Below are 17869 nucleotides of genomic sequence, written 5' to 3'. Positions count from 1 at the left end.
CGGATGTTCTTTTCTTGCCTGCTGTCTGCTCGGTGAGGAAGAGTGGAGAAGAGCCTGGATGAATCCAGCCATGGTGTATTCTGTTTGCTGCTTATTTAATAATCCCACGGTATTCAATAGGCTATTTCATACTTTATATAATAACTTGTCTCAAGTACTCTATGCTCTTTGCAAATGTGATACTAAATAATCATTAACGGTGACATTTTTGTCACTATTTCAAGTTCAGTTTCATACACTTAAGCTACAAGCAGAGATCTCAGCTCCTACAGACGGACAGGTGGAAGAGACTGGGGAGCCTGAAGAAAATACATCGAAGCAAGTACTTGAGCTGCAAGTAAATACACTGAAACACGTCTCGGCATTCAAGACTACTTTCCATTGCTTTAAAAATGTAAAGAACCTACTAACAGTACAAAGGCATTTCTGATAGAATAAAACTCTTGGTAGCGTGCTAGGGAGACTGTTATTTGGAGGAAGTACGTAAAATCAAGTTTCTGTTTTCCCTAAAAGTTGGTGAGAGTTTGGCTAGTTTCTTCTAATGGCAGAATGCAAAAACAATTGTATTTAAAATAATACCGTGCACTTTTGACCACTTCTGATCAGTCATGGTTATTTAGAAAAGAAGGGTTAGGATTCTGTAGGAAGATTTATTGCATGCCAGCCTTGTTGAAGCAGTAAAAATATATTGAGGAAAGGTATATTTATTTATACTTATGCCTGTTTATATGAGGAAGAGTTAACTGTTGGATAAGTAAAGCTGCAGGAAGAAACATTTATAGGGAAGAAGGCACATGCTGGTCTGTTTCCCTAAAAATTGCCTTGGTGGGAAGACAGTTAAACAACCTTTCGTCTTTGCTGTGAGCTGTAAAATCCAAACAATCCCAACAGCTTATAGAGCCTGACTGCTTATGTACCTCAATTCTGCATTTCCCCCTGGCACCCCGATTCTTGTTGCTTGCAGTTAACAAACACTTTACAGAGATTAGTTCTGATTTGAGACCTTCCAGAGGCAGCGGTACTGCCTGCACTTCTAGTGCTCGCTTCCCCTGTCCGTTACTTTCAGTGTTAGGTAAGTTCAGATGGGAAATAAGGTATGTTTTAAATTTTTTGTCTAGATATGGGTGTCCTTATTTGTTTATCCTCAAGATGAAAGAGCCTTTCAGTATGGCCTCTTATGTACTTGATACTGTAAAGCCTGTTCAGCCTGTTTTTTATCTAAAGAATTGAGAAGATCGAGCCTTTCAAGTTTCAGCGTAAACCGTTTTCTTTTAACTGGTAGCTACATATATGTTTTTTGCAAACATTCAGTGTTTTTTAATATGCGCATGAAAATGTGCTCTCAAGAAGCGAGTGCAGTGAACCAACTGATTCAGCTCACAGAAGTTCCCCCATTATTTGCCATTTCACTAGCACTGATGTTTTTAGGGTTATTTCCTGTGACTTTGCTGTTGCTGAGAACAATGTAAGATTATTTCAGATCTAGTGCTGACATAATTACTAAATATGAGATCTTTCATTTAATCCACTTGTAATTCACTTAATGTATTCTTCACTGTGTATTTTATTTACAATGCCACAAGCTTCAGATTCAGTACCTTACAAAAATCTAAATAGTTTGTTGCAGTTATTCACACAAAGAACAGAGCTCGAGGTTGTTTGACAGGATATCTTTTCAGTAAAACCATGTCGGCTGGCAGTGATGATTTTGCTCTCCTCTTAATACTTACATTTCTTATGATGAAGTGAATGAAAATGTTATTAATTAAATCCCTTTTCTATTTGAGCTGTGATTAAAGGTGAGCAAACTTTCCAGCAATTATCAGTTTGTTACTTTCGTACATTGGCACACGTTCTACTATGGAGAAATTTTCCAATATGCACTAGAAATAGGCATCAGGGTCCCCTAATCTCCTAAGGCACTTGGCACTTTTCTGCACTCAGTGGTTGTATTTTTCCTTATGAACTTCTAAAAATGCCTATCTTGACAATACCTGTTTTAGTCAAAAATATATTGAAAGTATTTCATTATCCTCATGTAATACAAATTTATCCTCATTTTCAAATACAGATGGGCAATATTTATTGAACCTGTACACCTTTTTTTGCCTCATTTTAATGATGTTACTGTCTTCATCTTCTAAGTAGTAAGATTAATTGCTGATGTATCTTAAAAACTCATTGCTTTTGTGTAGCTATTTTTCTTACTTGTTTTAACTCTGTATTTTCCTTTCATATATTTACCTCTGTTCAAACTTTTTTAATTCATAATTTTCCATTTACCTTTTTTTTGCTGTTGTTGCCTTTTGCTCCTATTTATCCTTTTTTTTTTTTTTTCTTCATTTGTATGTTGAGGGATGTTACCAGGGCTTCGAACTCTTCTTCTGCCTTCTGGGGTCTCAGTGTGCGTGGCTGAAGCTTAACTCGTCCCCTCGCAAATGCCAAGGTCTGAAGGGTGCTGGGGAGAGAGGAGCCTCGGGGGCGCGAGCGCCTCCTCCTTTCCCCACTCTGTGTTCCAGCCGTGGTTGTGTTGGTAGGGGCTGAAACCTGGACCTTCTTCTTAGCTGTTCGGCGAGGGGTTGTGAGATGAGCTGGTGGTTTTACCGGAGCGCGTGTCCATATCGCTTTGCCCTCCCGTACCGCTAGCTTCCTTTCCTGTTCCCCACCAGGGAAGAGGGCGCGCGGGAGGGGGACCTTTCTGTTTACCGATATCGCCACGTTTACTGGCCTTTTCATTGCAGCAGTGTCTGGCTTGGTGTGACTCCTGCAGGCTAGAGCTGCTGCATATCCCATATATCTACCCATACATGGGTAAATAAAGGCATTCAGGTTTTTGAGTAGTAATGTTGACACCTTTTACTATCACCATGTTTACTTTTTATGATTTATTTTTTTTCTCGTGGCACCAGACTTGCTGTTGATCAGTTTTTGTGCTGTAAGAGTAATAAGCCCATCTATTTGCATTGCCTTCTTGCTGGGGACTGAATTTATTCCAGTAATAACAAGTGAATATGTTTCCCAGTATAAAGCTATGTAAAATTTTCATTGAGAAGTAAACTGCCAATTTACCTTGTAAGTTTGGTATTTTCTGTGAGCAGCAATATATTTTAATTAAAATGAAATTTCATTAAAGAATCCTTCATCTGCTTGGTGGAGTAGCTTCGCACTCCCATGAGATTCAGCTGCCTCTCTTGTTTGCAATCCCTATGACTGAATAAGTTTCTATTAAAAAATAGTGTCAGGAAGCAATGAGAATGCAAATTATGTTGTGATTTGTGATAAGCTTAGTTTTATCATTAGATTAAATTATTGGCCCCAGATTTACTGATGGTAATTTTTGCACAGCCTCATTAGAAGAAACTATGTGGTGTCAGTTGTTCTCCACAGGGGTCCTTAAAAAAAAAAGTAAGAGAAGATAAATGGCCATTCAGTTAAATTAAACAGCAAACCAATCCTGAGTCATGAAAGACAGAGTTTTTAAAATATATCCTGCTTAAAGTAATTTTGCCATGCTTTGGTAGGAAGAAGAAAAGTTACATCACAAAATGGTTCTATAATTTTTCAAACAATCTGCTCACACTAAATAAATATCTGGCTTAGAAAAACAAGTTTGTAATTCTGGAGATATGCCCAGTGTGCAAGTTCATCTGTGAAACAGAACAAATTTTTCCTGAAAGAAAAAAGCATTTATATAAACACAGGCTTTATATAAGAACAGTCATGCAAACCGTTGTTACGTTACTCATCCTTCCTCGCTAAACTGATATTGATTTTGGCCTTAGACTACTGACGTGAAGTGTTACCCTGTATATCCGTTTGCAGGATTGTCTACTACATGAAAGAAGAATGAATAAACAAACAAGAAAACAGAAGAGAAAGGTTGGTTTTACCAGAAAATACTTCATAAACTACGGTCTGAAGACTTAGCCCAACTATTCCACTAGTTCCAGGTAGTCAGAGGATGCTGCACAGAAGCAAGTTCATTGTATCCTCAAGCAACTAAACGTATTTCAGTTTGCTCTGTGTGCTAACTTGGAAGCCACTTTCTTCCACTGGGGCTTGAAGGGGGGAATGAACTTGTCTATTATTTATTAATATATACACATATTGACCAATATTTACAAATTACTTACATTATTTGCAAGACTAAAGCTTTGTTTTGCATGCTACATATGGGTAAGGAAAATACTAATGAGTGCTCCTAGTATACATCATCCTTAATACAAATTTATTTTAGTAAATTTTAAATATGAAATGGATATTTAATTGACACTTTGTACAGTAGTCCCTTACCTTTTATTTATATAGCATCACAAGCATCAAAACAAAGTTATGTGATTTTTTCCTGTTGCAAATGTGCAGCTTGAGGGTTAGATTTGCATAAAGGCACAAGTAGGAGTAATGAAAAAGAATATAAACTGCAGTGATATACACTTTTTGTCACTTTAGGATTGGTTACACCAAAAGCTGACCCCTTAGCCTTACCTTCTCTTTGTGAACTTGCATTACTATGTATTGCCAGGAAGACAACGTATTCCATAGGTTACAGAAGTGTAAATGAGAGCAGAGTTGTTGTAACAGGTATTATGAGATAACTTTTCATTTAGTGCTCAAAATAACGTATCACTCATCTAGAGGCTTTCTTCTGAGAAGTGCAGTGTTTTTTCTGGATACCCCAAAGGTTATCTAATGCGTGTCTCACCGATGGGCTGCTAGGAGGGTTCTGACAGAGGGTTTTGCTGGTATTTGGTGGGGGAAGAGGTGTGGATGTGTTGGGAGGGGGTCGTCTGGTGCTTTTTGCCCCAGCGTGCTGAGACCCTGGAACGGGCAGATGCTGGAACCCAAGGCATTATGTATTTTGGTATGGCTTGTGAGCTGTTTTTCATGTGTTTGAAGTATGCATGGTAAGATCTCAATCAAGAGAGTAATTAAATATGTGCTTGAATTTAGCAGTAGTACTGAACATTTAATTTGGACATAGGTGTTTTGCTGGATAGGGGTTTGGCTAAGCAAAAATCATTCAGAATCATGAACTGCAATATTTATGGAACGCTGAATTATATCGTTAGTCTTTTTGCTAAATTCTGTTTGGCTAGTATCTCTGACAGGCCTCCGATTTTTTTTTTAATGATTCAGTGCCATGCATTTTAAGTAAGCAAAAATTCTCATACTTAATATTAAAAGCCTTTGGATCAGGCCTACATGAACAGAGCAGTTTCAGCATGTGCACTGCTGAATTGAGTCCTGTGTGTTTGCTTGATGGACCTTTTAATTTCTAAAGTATTGATTTAAGATGTAATTGAAGTTGAAACCTCAGCTATTCTATCTGTGAGTGATTTCATCAGAAGAGAACGCTAAAAGAGTTTGTGTTAAGCTTTGTCACAACTGTGTCTGTGTTGTGCTGTCATAACAGTATATTCAGGAAAAGCTGGGTGTATTTTCTAAAATAAACAGTTGTTTTTTCCCTGCAGGCCTATAACATTGATTCTTTTTCTAAATGCAGTCTAAAACAGTGATAGTTTTCTTCATGGAATAAAAACTGAAATAAAAAAGTCTGAGAACAGCACTTTGCTGAAGTTAAGGGGCTTCTTTTTAGCTGTGATCCAGAGGAGACTATATCTATTTAAGTTTGAGTAGAAACCCTAAGAAAAGCACAAACACGTAAGACATCCTCTTATTGCTCTCTGTTCATCCTGTCTTCCCTTCCGGTGGTTTCTCGGTCCCTTACTTCAAATGATCTTTTCTCATGAAACTTGCTAAGCTTTTGTATCCATGTGCAATGAAGAGATCAGTGCTGGTTTATTGGAAGACACTGTTTCAACAATTAACATAAAATAAGAATTAGAACAGTAACCAGCACTAGATTGAGAAAGCTTCATCCGCAGCTTTTTATGAGCCATTTTTTCTAGCCTGTTACAGTTCTTTCACGTTCATAGCACATTGCAGAACGTAACACTACACCTCAATGTACCTTTTGTGTTCTTAACTGCAAGGAGTTTTTTAAATGAACTGAAAGTTACTTCTACAAAGAGAGTTATATCCCTTCCATTATCACTTCACAAGGATCCATAATTGAGAATATGAGATCTGGTGTCTACTTTGTTAACTAAGCAGAGCTTTCAGTGGGCAGAAGCAATTATGTTTTTGAAAGGAGTTGCCCAATAACTTAGGAGACGTATACATTTACTCTTGTTTTTCCATATCTTCTGCTAATACATCTTAGAATATTTGCATTTTTTACTGTATTTTTTTTCTCTTAGTGATTACTTCAATGATTCTGAAGATTTATTTATTTCAAGATTTTGAGGGGGAGGGTAGCAGTGCTGGATTATTGTTCTTCTTGAAACATATTTCCTGATGTGGTTCATTGGCCATAAACTAATTATTTAACCTGCGGCTGGGATGAGCTACATCTCGTTTCTACTGCTTCAGACACCTAGCTAAGTAAATTAAAGCTGGAATCCCATTTTCAGCAACAGAATCTAAGTCTTATGCTTATATCTACAGCTATTCTTACATATAGCTAAAACTTCCAATGAATTAGTAGCTCTAAAATATATTATTTGGCCTTTTTCTCAGTCTGAAAAATATTTATATCTCATCTCCTATGTTGACTTCTATGCTCAGTTTCCAATTTTTATCATTTTTCACAAATATATTTGTCTTTAATCTTTTTTTTTTGTTTGAAATGTTTTGAGTTTCTCTTATCTCTTCATTTATCTAAAAGAGCAGTAACAGTTCAGTTAGTTGTTATTTTTCTATCTGAATTCATGTGGCTGTGATCAAAATTTTCTGGGTTTTGTAATATTTTCCTTCCTATCTGTTTTAGTATATCACATCAGTGATATTTTGTATCTTATTCCACCAGCATTTTTCAGCAATTGTTGAATGTTTTCACTATTTCAGAGCAATGGGAGGCCTATCTCCTAGAGAGATTATGCTCCAAATATAGAACATGTAAAGAGTTACCGTTTATAGAGTACAATTCTTCTTTGTTCTGTCAAACTGTTCTTCCTATGTGGTAGAGAAATGGAGGAGCTGAAAAACCCATATGCCAAATCTAAAGGTGGTTGCCTGTTTTATAGGAAGACAAGGTAGAGTTTACCTTTTAATGATAAAGTAAACTTTTCTTCCTTGTAATTAACAGTCTTAAGGGATTTTTTTTTTCCTTCATGCTTTGTTATGGAGCTATTGTAAGCATCTTTGTGTATACTTTTTGGAACAGAAACAATATTATTTTAAGTATTTTTACGTGATATGGTTGGTGCCTTTGTGGGCTTCTCAATATAAAAAAAGAATAAAGCAATGTGTTAATGTTCTTTCTCACATAATTACATAAACTCGCCATTCTATAACAGGGTTTCTATGTATTTGTTTTCATTTGAATGATTCATCATTAATACTTTTCTTTCTTACTTTCCAGTACTTTAGAAGTCACATTTGAAATGATTGCCTTAGGAGATCATCAGCAGAAGAATGGTTGCTTTTGATAAAGGTAATATTTGTTAGAACTAAAGATTTTAGTCCTGTATTTCTGCTAGAATCAAAATACCTGTGAAATCAAATGGGTATTTTAAGTCGGCAGTAATGCAAGCATGGGCCTGAAAGTCTGATAGCGAGAAAGGGCAATTAACATTATATCATGCGTCATGACATATAAGAACAGTGTCAGAGTCATGAAAGTTTGCTGTCCTTTCACGTTTTTCCTAATGCATAAATGCACGTCTGTCTTGTGAAGAACTTGTGAATATCTTCAGCATCTTGTAAAGTTTATCTATAAACACAAAAAGTGTCTTTTGAGTGAGTTTAAAGATGTGGTTATTATAGGAATGGTGCTGAAGTGACCTTTTCTATCAATAATTTTTCAAATAATTTCTGAGAACTTCTTGTTTTGGAAATCAATGCCATATCTGTTTCTCTTTCTATGACGCAGACTGGAGAAAGCATTCAAACCATAGGCAGGAAATGCAGCTTTTGAAATAAACATTTGGAATAGGGAATCATCCCTTCTCTTTATCCGTGGTTGCTTGGCTAGAGAAAGAATGGATGTTTATTGCAGCAAGGTGGATTTAAATTAGACACCAGCTAAGGATAGTTAGGTACTGGAATGTATTCCCTAGAATTTCCATCAGTGAATATTTTTAGGAGCAGATTAGACAAATACCTGTCAGGAAGGACGGAAGTGGTCATAGCTAGGCACAGAGAAATGGGCTCTCTCCCTTCTGTTTTCTCTGCTTTCTGTTGCAGATTTAGATGTTTGTGCATGATTCTGCTTCCCATGGAAATACCTAAGATGGTTTTGGTGGGCTCAGAAACGAAGGGACACAGCAATGTCTCTTTCCTGAGTGCCATTTGTGTGTGCGCCTTTATATGCGTGTCAGATGATGACCTAGGCAGCACTGCAGCTCTGTAAAACAACTTAACTGCCACTTGAAGTAACATACTATTTTGTCGGTTTGGTTTGAAGACCACCAGACTCAGATGACTGCACTTATATGTAGTGAATACCTCACAAGGGAGCTAAAAAGATGTATGGATAGAGCAAAGGGATCTAAAAGGTTGGTTTGTTTTATTGTAATCAGAAGAGAAAGAAAGGATGCCAGTAAAGAGCAGAAGAGTCTTATATCTCTATATGGGGTCTTAGCTTTTAGCAGTTAACTAGCCTGTTTTCCACAATTAATTGTTGCCTTGCAGAAGAAACTGTCCTTCCTGTCAACGCTATTTGGACAAAAGTTAGTAATCAAAGGGCAGCAAAATTAATAGTGAGTGCTTTGGGTGCTATGTTGTGGTAGGCTTTGTCCCCAGAGCCACAGCCTAACGCCAGAAAAAAGCAAAGCTCTGGTTTTTGGAAGTTGGGAATAACTGCCATTTAAATTGCTTTCCGTGAAGAGTGATTTTTTCATCCGTGTGTATCATTAGGATAAATTGAATGAGCTCAATAACTCTGTTTTACTGATAGAAAAGCCACTTAAAATGGGGAAGACAGATGGATAGTCTCTTTCCTTGGCTTCCATGGCATGTTTATTAGGCCGTTTTCTGTAAAAGCCCTGAGAAATACCTGTTGTGTTATTAGTGACTTACGCAGTACCATTTAAGCATGATTTTAGAAACCTCCTTCAATTTTATTTCTGCGGCTTAGATTTCAGTATTTTGAAAAGTTACTCCATAATGAATTATGTAGAAAATACTTTGTCCAATAATGTATGGCAGCAGTCGCAGAGGAAGGGATGGAAGTCTTCACAGAATTCAATTTTTGTTATTTTTTTCTTTAAGCAAACTATTATTTTGATATGCACATAAGTAAATAGGTACCAATGAATAAATTACAGTAGAACATGTGCCATGAACAATATGCATTCACAATCCCCCCCCCCTTCCCCAAAGTCACACTGTACTGCCCTCCTCAAGTACAACACACCAAGCAGAATATTCCAACAGAAAGGAAAAGAATTATATCTCGTTGGTTATTAAGTAAGGCATCTTTGGTTATGAAATGAAGTATCACTTTTGAAATTCTGTGTTAGTAAGATAAAATTCTTGATTTTTCTGTCATTTATTCATTTTTTCTCCTTTTTTACAGTCTGCTCTTTGCTCTGTCATTGTCTTCAGTGATCTCTCATTTCTGTAAAATTATAATGTATAAGCAGAATTACTTGGTATCTAATTGAAAGGTGGTGTTGCTGATCTTGCAAAATATCTCCTAGAGAAGAAGCTAAATGTGGCAAAATGATGCTCGTGGGCAGAAAAAAAAGAAATTTGAGGTAGTGGGAATACAGTTGACCAGGGAATTCTAACTCCTATCAAAATTTGCAGGTGCCCTTGGGAAATGTTTGTGAACTGGAAGGAATACGTGGCAAGGCTGAAAGCTTAGAGGGTAAGGTGTAAACGTAAGTTTGTACTTTTACTTTGCCTGATCCTTACACAAAGTGAATGATCCCTATACAAAGGTCTTCTAGTAAATCATTTTTACACCTCTTGGAGATCTTGAGTTGTCCAGGAAGGATATTATATGTGTAGCTCTTGTAACTATACAGAGTACAGAAAAGTACTGGTTTTGCTGGCCATGTTTTGGTTTTTGTGTAATTGCTGTAAACCAGATTTTGGCTGGTAATGTTGGTCATTCCTAAAGTGGCATTTTCCGCTTTGAATCAAGATGAATCTAGTCTCCTGACAGAAACAAAGCCTCTTTAGACGATTGTGTTTAAGTGTAGTGCCCTTGATAAAGAATGATTAGTTACGATATGATTTTTGCACCATAATAAATGACATTCTAGAACTAACCTCTGAAATACAATTTGCAATTCACGTGCAAAAATACCAGTTCAGGCTTGCGGCCTTTGATACTCTATACATTTCTTGTTTTCCTGTATTTGCTTCTGTCTTCCTTTCTTCCACTTTAAGTGCATCTTTAAAACTCCCATCTGTTTGCTCATTCCTATTTAAGTTTCTTCTTTTGTTTGTCTCCATCTTCTTTTAACCTCTTTCTGTGCGTAGTTATTTTTTCCTGTTTTATATATCCTCACAGTTCATTTTTTCCCACTTGCCTTGCTTTTCCTAAACCTTTTGTTTTTCTTGGTTTTCCATACACTCAAATTTCTCTGTGAGGTTGTCAGATTTTAGCAATAAAAAGATTTACCACTGGATTCCATAGTATGCATGCTCTAGATCTACATATATTAGATGCACCACATCTCTCTTTGCTAGCTCCTCCTAAGATTCAGGGGCCAAATTATCACACTATTTTTCGAGCTTGCAACTTTCTTTAAAGGAAATTCAATTATTTTGTGATGAAGCTGGTCTACATTTGAGTTACACCAGTACAGGAAGCCAATAATGTGAAAGCTTATTATATAGTTGTGGGTTTTTCCCCGCCCCCCCCCCCCCCCCCCCGTCTCTCTTGGCCAGTAAATCTTGCATGAGCAGTTTTGAGATACAGTCCACAAGAGAAGAGGTGTATGCTGAAACACTCCTCCCAGTACTGCCAACAGCACTCTGTAAACTTGTTTGTTTTCAGTACTGCTGCTTTGGAAATGTTACAGAGCATAGAAATCTGCACTCCCAAATTACAGTTTAACTGAGCTAATACTGAGTATAAATGTGTCTACATCATGTTTGTAGGTATTGCAGCAAAAGGTTGATAAAAGTAGGATACGAGTCTAACTAGGAGATTTACAATTCATTATTTGTCGCAATTTTCCCTTTATATGTAAACGAACAAGCATACAAGCTATTACTGTTCTTCTTTCTCATCCATCGCACATGTTCTGGGGCTCTCTGCATCTGGGCTCTCACTCCGGATATAGGTGTTGAAACAGGAGCGCCTGCCTTGCAGAACCGTGACGTGAATGCTGGTTCTCTGCTTTGAATGGGAACTTCGAAAAGCTGATCACTCCTGTTTAAAGCAGGTAGGGAATTACGAGGCCAAGGTAATTTAAGTAACTTCCGCCACTCACCTCTGTTCCTTAAAATACACTTTCTGCAATCAAAATAATGAAATAATGACTGAGTCATTAAAGCTTTACCTTTGGCAAAACCAAATGATTTGTTTGGAAATTATATTAACTTTAGACCAGTATCCCAAGGGAATATGAGGCCTAACAGACCACACTGGGGTGAGGGAAATACTTAGGTCTGTAAAATAAACGGTGTGTAGTGTCCCCTGGCCTTGTGAGTAAGCACCCCCATGCGTAAGACAGACGTGTAACAGCAGCAGAGGTTACGATGCCTTGCTTGGAAGCGTAGGAAGGGCGCAGTCTGCAGGAGGCAGCAGCCTGGAGGAGGCTCAGCTGTCGATACGTGTGTGCCAGGCCTTGTGCCTCGCAGATCCTGACCGTGCCTTGCCGACTCGACTTCCTCGCTTGACCTCGGACTGCGCCATTGCTCCCGGCTCGCCTGGCCATTGCGGCACCAGGCCTGCTGCAGGGTCACCAGGGCCCTGCGTACACAGTTTATCTGCCAGACGCGATAAGGAGAAGGGCACATTTTAGCAGTATATGTAATTATTGGTATTTTTTAAATGTTGTAAGAACACTGAGACTGCAAAGTCAGGCACTCAGAAATTAGCAAGTGTCAGCATTGACACTGCCTGTGTATTTTAGCAGAAGTTTAGATTTTAATCTCATCGAGATTAAAAAAGCAGCAAAAGATAATCCTTAACTTCAGGGTGACCTGTTATCCCATACAATTTCCCAGTAAATTTCCCATGATTTTTTCAACACACAGATACGCTAGTGCTTCTTAATAAAACAGCATAACTTTTAAAGCAATAAAATAACATTTTTCAATTATCTTTTCTCAGAAGCTTTTGAAATTAAGCTTTTACACAAAAACAGCAAAAAGAAACTCTATCAAAAACTTCAGTGTGATGCAAATAGTCCCATGGAATAGCTGATCAGGAACGTTATAAAGTATCAGTAAAATTACAAAAGCTTAAAGCAGAACTAAATGGCAATCTTACCTTTAGACATCTCTGTCTATAATAATGAACAGGAGATAAACAGTAGATTCAGAGCTTCTCCTTTTATTAATTATCTAAGAGCTCACCAATTAGGAGAGGATGTGTGTGCAAATGTTTTTGCTACTGCTACATAACATAGTGCAACAGTTTTTTTAAAAAAAAAAAAAAAGAGGGTAGGGAGGTCTTGCTGATTTTCCTTTAGGAGCTATGTAGGATGGAAGTAAAATGAAACCAACCAGGGAGCATTAAACAATGTAGACACATCACTATCTCCTCAAACCAGTAGGTGAGGCTGTTTCCCATTACATCTGTTTTGCAATGCTCTAAAACACTATAAACCTGTAACTCTGTATGTGTAGGAGACAAAATATTTTATTCCTAAGTTGGGTCCTTACAGAAGAGCCATTAGGAGTTTTTGATTATTACCTGTGCTGCTGCTCTTCAGACACAAGTTAAATACTTTCCTGACAATTTTTATTGCAAAGGGTATTACTGTTTTGCACTTGGCTTTAGCAAACATTCCATCAGAAAGATCTCACAGTTGTTAAATATCCAACTGATTACCCCTTAATCAAGAGAATTGTAGATTGCTATCATGGAAATAGCTGTCTTCAAACAGTAAGGCACAGTCTGGTAGTATCATATGGGGTATCACTCATGTTCTGATAACACAGATCATTTCAACTCTCTTTTAATATAAGTAGATCCATCAGTAAAGTGATGGTAGAGATGTAATACTCTGTGGGGAGGAGGGAGGAACAACATTTTGTTGATATGCACCTTACTGATTTTCAGAGCACACCAGAAATACCTGTTCATGGTCTGTGCTCTTTCCTGTCCCTTTGAAGGGTCACCCACATGTTCCGCATGTAAGAAGGTTTTGCAGTTTTGCCAAAAGTACAATTTTACAATCAGCTTAATCTGATCTGAAACTGAGCGAGTGACAAAATGGGCAGTCCTGCACTCCCCACCAGTGCTGGTTGTGTTCCCGTTCCTCCTTTAATGACAGCTGGAGGACTCGTGTGACCCTACAATGACGCAGGCTGGTTTGCTGATTCAACTGAAAACTAATCATATCCAAAAAATATAGATATTATCAGTCAGGTGAATAAACTGCTCTAACTTGCTGCATGAGTGTAAATGTGCTAAAGACAACGCAAGAGAGGGGACAGGAATATATGGCCAGATTGGAAGAGGAGAACAGGACTGCCCTTTTGAGATAGCCTCGTATTGTGTTAGTGTCTGTGCCTGTGAAACTGCATTATAGCCAAGTTTACATATGGGAGATGAGAGAGAATCTGAGATTAAAATTTGGATAAAATGTCTCTTGAAATTATGGTTTCCATTTATTGTATTTCAATCATGATGGTTCCAGCAAACTAGATGCTTAAAGGGAGTTGGTTGAAAAAATACATCCATTTTATATGCTGCTGTTAGAATCTGGAGATCACTTCAAAGTTGTTAGCACTACAGTCAGTAAAACAGGGTGTCCATGAACTGCAGGAATTGTTTTTAAAATGTATTTGATACCTGTGTCAGGGAACATACATCAGAATTTATCAATAATTTTGCAAAAGAAACTCAGCCCTTCTGTACCATCTCCTGATATTATTACATAATCTGGTGTTTCTGTTTATAAACTGGAATGTAATGTGTGATCACTTTATGTCAGTTTGTAATTTATCTTCTGGAGACCTTGTACGCAGTGAACCAATGGTTTTAACTGAGGTGGTTTCAAGGTTTTTCACAGAAGTGCATTGACAAACAATGGCAGTTAAAATAAAAGAAAGTTTAATGTATGTATTCTCTTTCCTATTTGAAGATGGTCACAGTGGGCTTGGGTCAGAAAGAGAAGTTTGTTTTAAGATGTCCTCTGCTTTAACCATTAACAAGTCAAAGGACTAAACATGAGATTAGATATGTTTGTGATAACAGACAATAAGGTATTTTCCCAGGGGCAGACATGTTGCAAGAGGGTGTGTTTGATCATGAGCTAGTAGTACAACATTAACAGCAAAGCATCTGCAATATGAAATGCTACTCCATCCCCAAAGCAGCACAAATAGTACTTCAGTGACTTCTGCCCAGGCTATTGAGTCTGCTCTGGTCGTTTGCTGTCAACTCTTTCTGTTAAAAAAAAAAAAAAAAAAAAAAAAAAAAAAAAGCTTTTTTTTTTTCCTCCACCACTGGTATGTCACTTAAAGCTTTTAGGTCTTGTCTTGTATTCTCTCTTCATCTTCTCCTTCCTTGCCTTGATTAGGTGCTATAAGAACAGACTTTCAGGAGGTGCTTAAGTTGGTGGTGAGTCTTCTTTCATTCTGATTTCATGCTCTGTCAAAGCTACTAGGATTTCACCACAAAGTTCTACTTTTCAGACCTCCTAATTAGATCTTCTTTTCCACATATTTTCCCTTACTGGACCCAAAAATTCACCTCAATGTTTTATTTTCCGGAGTAATTAGTTGTATTTCTCCCTCAGTAAATGTTCAGGATCCCTGACCATAGAAAACAGTAGCTAATGATCTTGTTTATGTATAAAAAAACTGCCTTTTTTGGCAGTTCTTTGGAGCTACATATACTGTACAGAGAAGAAGTTATTTACATTCTGTATTGGTAACTTAATTTCCTCCCTCATCAGACTGTATGTAGCAATTAAACCTCTTAATAATTAAAATGACTGTTTATTCAGATCTGTGGTTACTGATGGCTAGTTAAGTTTATGCAAGCTCTTGTCAGTTAACGACATATATGTGGCTTTAGCTTAACTGACCTTATGTCACATTTTTCTTGCCACTTACAGTCTTGTTCTTTGGACCATATTTTTGTTTCTCTGCTAGCAGTCATGTAATCAGCATATTCTAAAAGTTGATGCAGGCCAATAAAATTCATTCACATCTTGAGAATTCTTCAGTGACCATTAAATCTTTTCCACATTGTAATGTGTAAGGGTAGACTTACTTGCCTTAAACCAATACTCATGGAATATGGGGAAGAGATTTCACTTTTACTCATGTTCTGTTTTCCTGTTTGCAGAAATGTAAGTTACCCTAACCTATTGACTTTCTTAGAGTTCCTGAAACATTTTATTGTAGTTCAAAGTGCCACATATACTTTCTAAAAAGCTATCAAACTATATATACACTCCTGTCATATTCTCATCTTTTTTCTTTGGTGGTCAGTGTTGCTCAGTTAGTCTGAGATGGTGAAATGACAGTTTGCGGATGAAGCTTTCTGGATTTCTAGCAAGTGTATGAAATAATGCAAGTAAACTGTGGATTTGAGGAAAAACTGGGGCATGGAGCAATGGTATCATCTTGATAATAGAAGGACAAAACTTTTAAATTTTAGTGAAGTGTGAGTTACATAAGTGTGCACCATTGTTGATGGTCTGACTATAATAGAAATATAAAACTGTCAGATAATGTTCTCTAATTATATGTTTTGAAAACTCAGAATGGTGCAGTAGATTAAAAACTAGTAACAGCATTTTGTAGCACAATTTCGTTTTAATATTTTCATGTCCATTCAATATTCTTGGACTCATTGTCTTGAATTTGTGATTTTGAAACAAAAATTTATGTGGGGGAGACATTTATAGGTCCTGGAACTTAGATCTTTTTTGTCATTTTTACTCTTTTTAATAAAGAGTAAATAATTATTGGTTTTACAGAATCCTTTCATTATGGGAAACTGAAGATGTATCACAAAAATCCTCCTCATGAACTTACTGACATTTGCATTATTTTCACCCACTTTTATTGAGTCTCAAGTAATGTTATTTTTTTCTCAGATCTGGATTTCATAAACTTTTATTAGCTGTTAGGATATTAACAAGGAACACTTGCCTGAATTTTTACCTCAGAGGAAATAAGACAAGTGAATATTTTAGCCATGTCATTCTCATTCCTTGGTAAAATGACTAGTTATGAAAGATTGTATATCTGAGAGTCCAGTGTTGATAGTTCCTGGGGGGCATGGCTGGGAAAAGGACATAAAGGTTTAGAGTTGAAACCCACTGAAATTACAAAAAAAATTACTTATGTTTCAGTGGCTTTGGCTCGGTAAAGATCTGCATACCGGAAACCCCAGGAACGCTGAGATGAGTAAACTGAAGATGTGAGGTCTGTGCCATAGCTTAAATCCCATTAAACACTGTTATGGATGTTCTACTTCAGGTATAAAATGAGTTAGAAAATTAGCCTACAAACATGGGGTGATGGAAGATAGGGTGGGAAAAAGTTTTATATTATTTAATGTATTGTTGTTTAACTTTTTCATGTGAAGAGCCAGGAAGACTATTTTCTCCTAGTTGTAAGTCTGTCTGAGAGTGGTTTTATGTGAGCAATACTTCATTAGCTTATTCATAAGAATGTGATATGATCTGTCTTGAGACTATCTGCACAGTAGTTAAATACAGCGTGCCCACTGATGTAGTGTCTTTAGAGTATTTACCTTTTTTTGGTATTCTCAACATGGAAGAGCCCTAAGAAACAGGAATTGTGACATAAAGCTTAACATAGCATAGTGCAGCCACAGGACCCAGTGAAATGGAAAGGCATTTTAGGCCTGTGGTGCTCTCCGCACTCCTTCAAATTACATCAAAAAGAAAATGGTGATGGCATTAAGTGGGAGCTCTAGAACTGAAGGTTTGCTTACCCTAGACATACGTGAGATGGTTTTAAACCAGCTTATTTACATACTAAAATACCACAAAACATCCGACTGTCTACTGAGATCCTCTGGCAGATCTTGAAGCTCACTGAGCTCTGTGCTAGCAGTCCTGGAGACAGCTATATAAAACTAGCCCAGGTATGTCTGCACAAGCAGGAGTTATGCCACGAGACACTACCGGAGCTTCTCCAGCATGGCTAAGCAACTCCTTAATGTCTTTAACAACACAGAAGCTTAAGATATTTCAGTCCAAGCAAATTTGTACTGAAACAAATACTATTTAAAAAGTAGTAACACAAAAAATAACATGCAGTAATTTTTGTCCCTCCATTTTCAGACTTTTAATTGGTTGCATTTTCACAACACCCCATAATGTAACAAAGTAGTAGTTCTACATGGTAGAATGGAGGAGAAAAAGATGAAGAGGTGAAGGGACTTGCTGGAGACAGTGACTATATTAAAACTCAGTTCTCAGTTTTTCCTCGGGCACTCAAAACTTCTACTTTTTTTTCCATGTAGATGTACATTTTGTAGAATTATGAAAGAATAGAAAATGAATCAATTTCAAAGAGAACTATAGTATAGCAAGTTAAGACAAATTAGTTCTGCCATTGTAAGACAATATATTGAGAATACTACTTGTCTTTGTATTTCTTCATGTAAACCTACTTAGTGTCCATGTATTATTTCTCTAAAGTACAAGTAAAGTAATTTTTACTGGAAGTATTGTAATTACCACAA

General features: G+C 37.1%; 1 protein-coding gene across 11 annotated transcripts in view; it reads left to right on the top strand.

Moving 5' to 3' along the window:
• LOC106486667 (protein BTG1-like) overlaps nt 1-17869 on the top strand; it is a 27902-nt gene extending 10033 nt beyond the window's left edge. For 5 of the 11 annotated variants that reach the window (XR_010885363.1, XR_010885360.1, XR_010885362.1 and 2 more), the window contains exons 3-6: nt 7424-7495; nt 9814-9887; nt 11304-11405; nt 16506-17869. The gene's annotated coding sequence lies outside the window, so the exon portion shown is untranslated. Of the gene's footprint in view, nt 1-229; nt 395-3822; nt 3880-7423; nt 7496-9813; nt 9888-11303; nt 11406-14717; nt 14759-16505 lie in introns of those variants that run through there. The other 6 variants (XR_010885364.1, XR_010885361.1, XR_010885358.1 and 3 more) reach the window with 6 other exon arrangements.

This window comes from Apteryx mantelli, chromosome 12, assembly GCF_036417845.1.
Source record: "Apteryx mantelli isolate bAptMan1 chromosome 12, bAptMan1.hap1, whole genome shotgun sequence".
NCBI lineage: Eukaryota > Metazoa > Chordata > Aves > Apterygiformes > Apterygidae > Apteryx > Apteryx mantelli.
The sequence above is the reverse complement of the archived record's forward strand: the minus strand, read 5'-3'. Positions and strand labels throughout refer to the sequence as shown.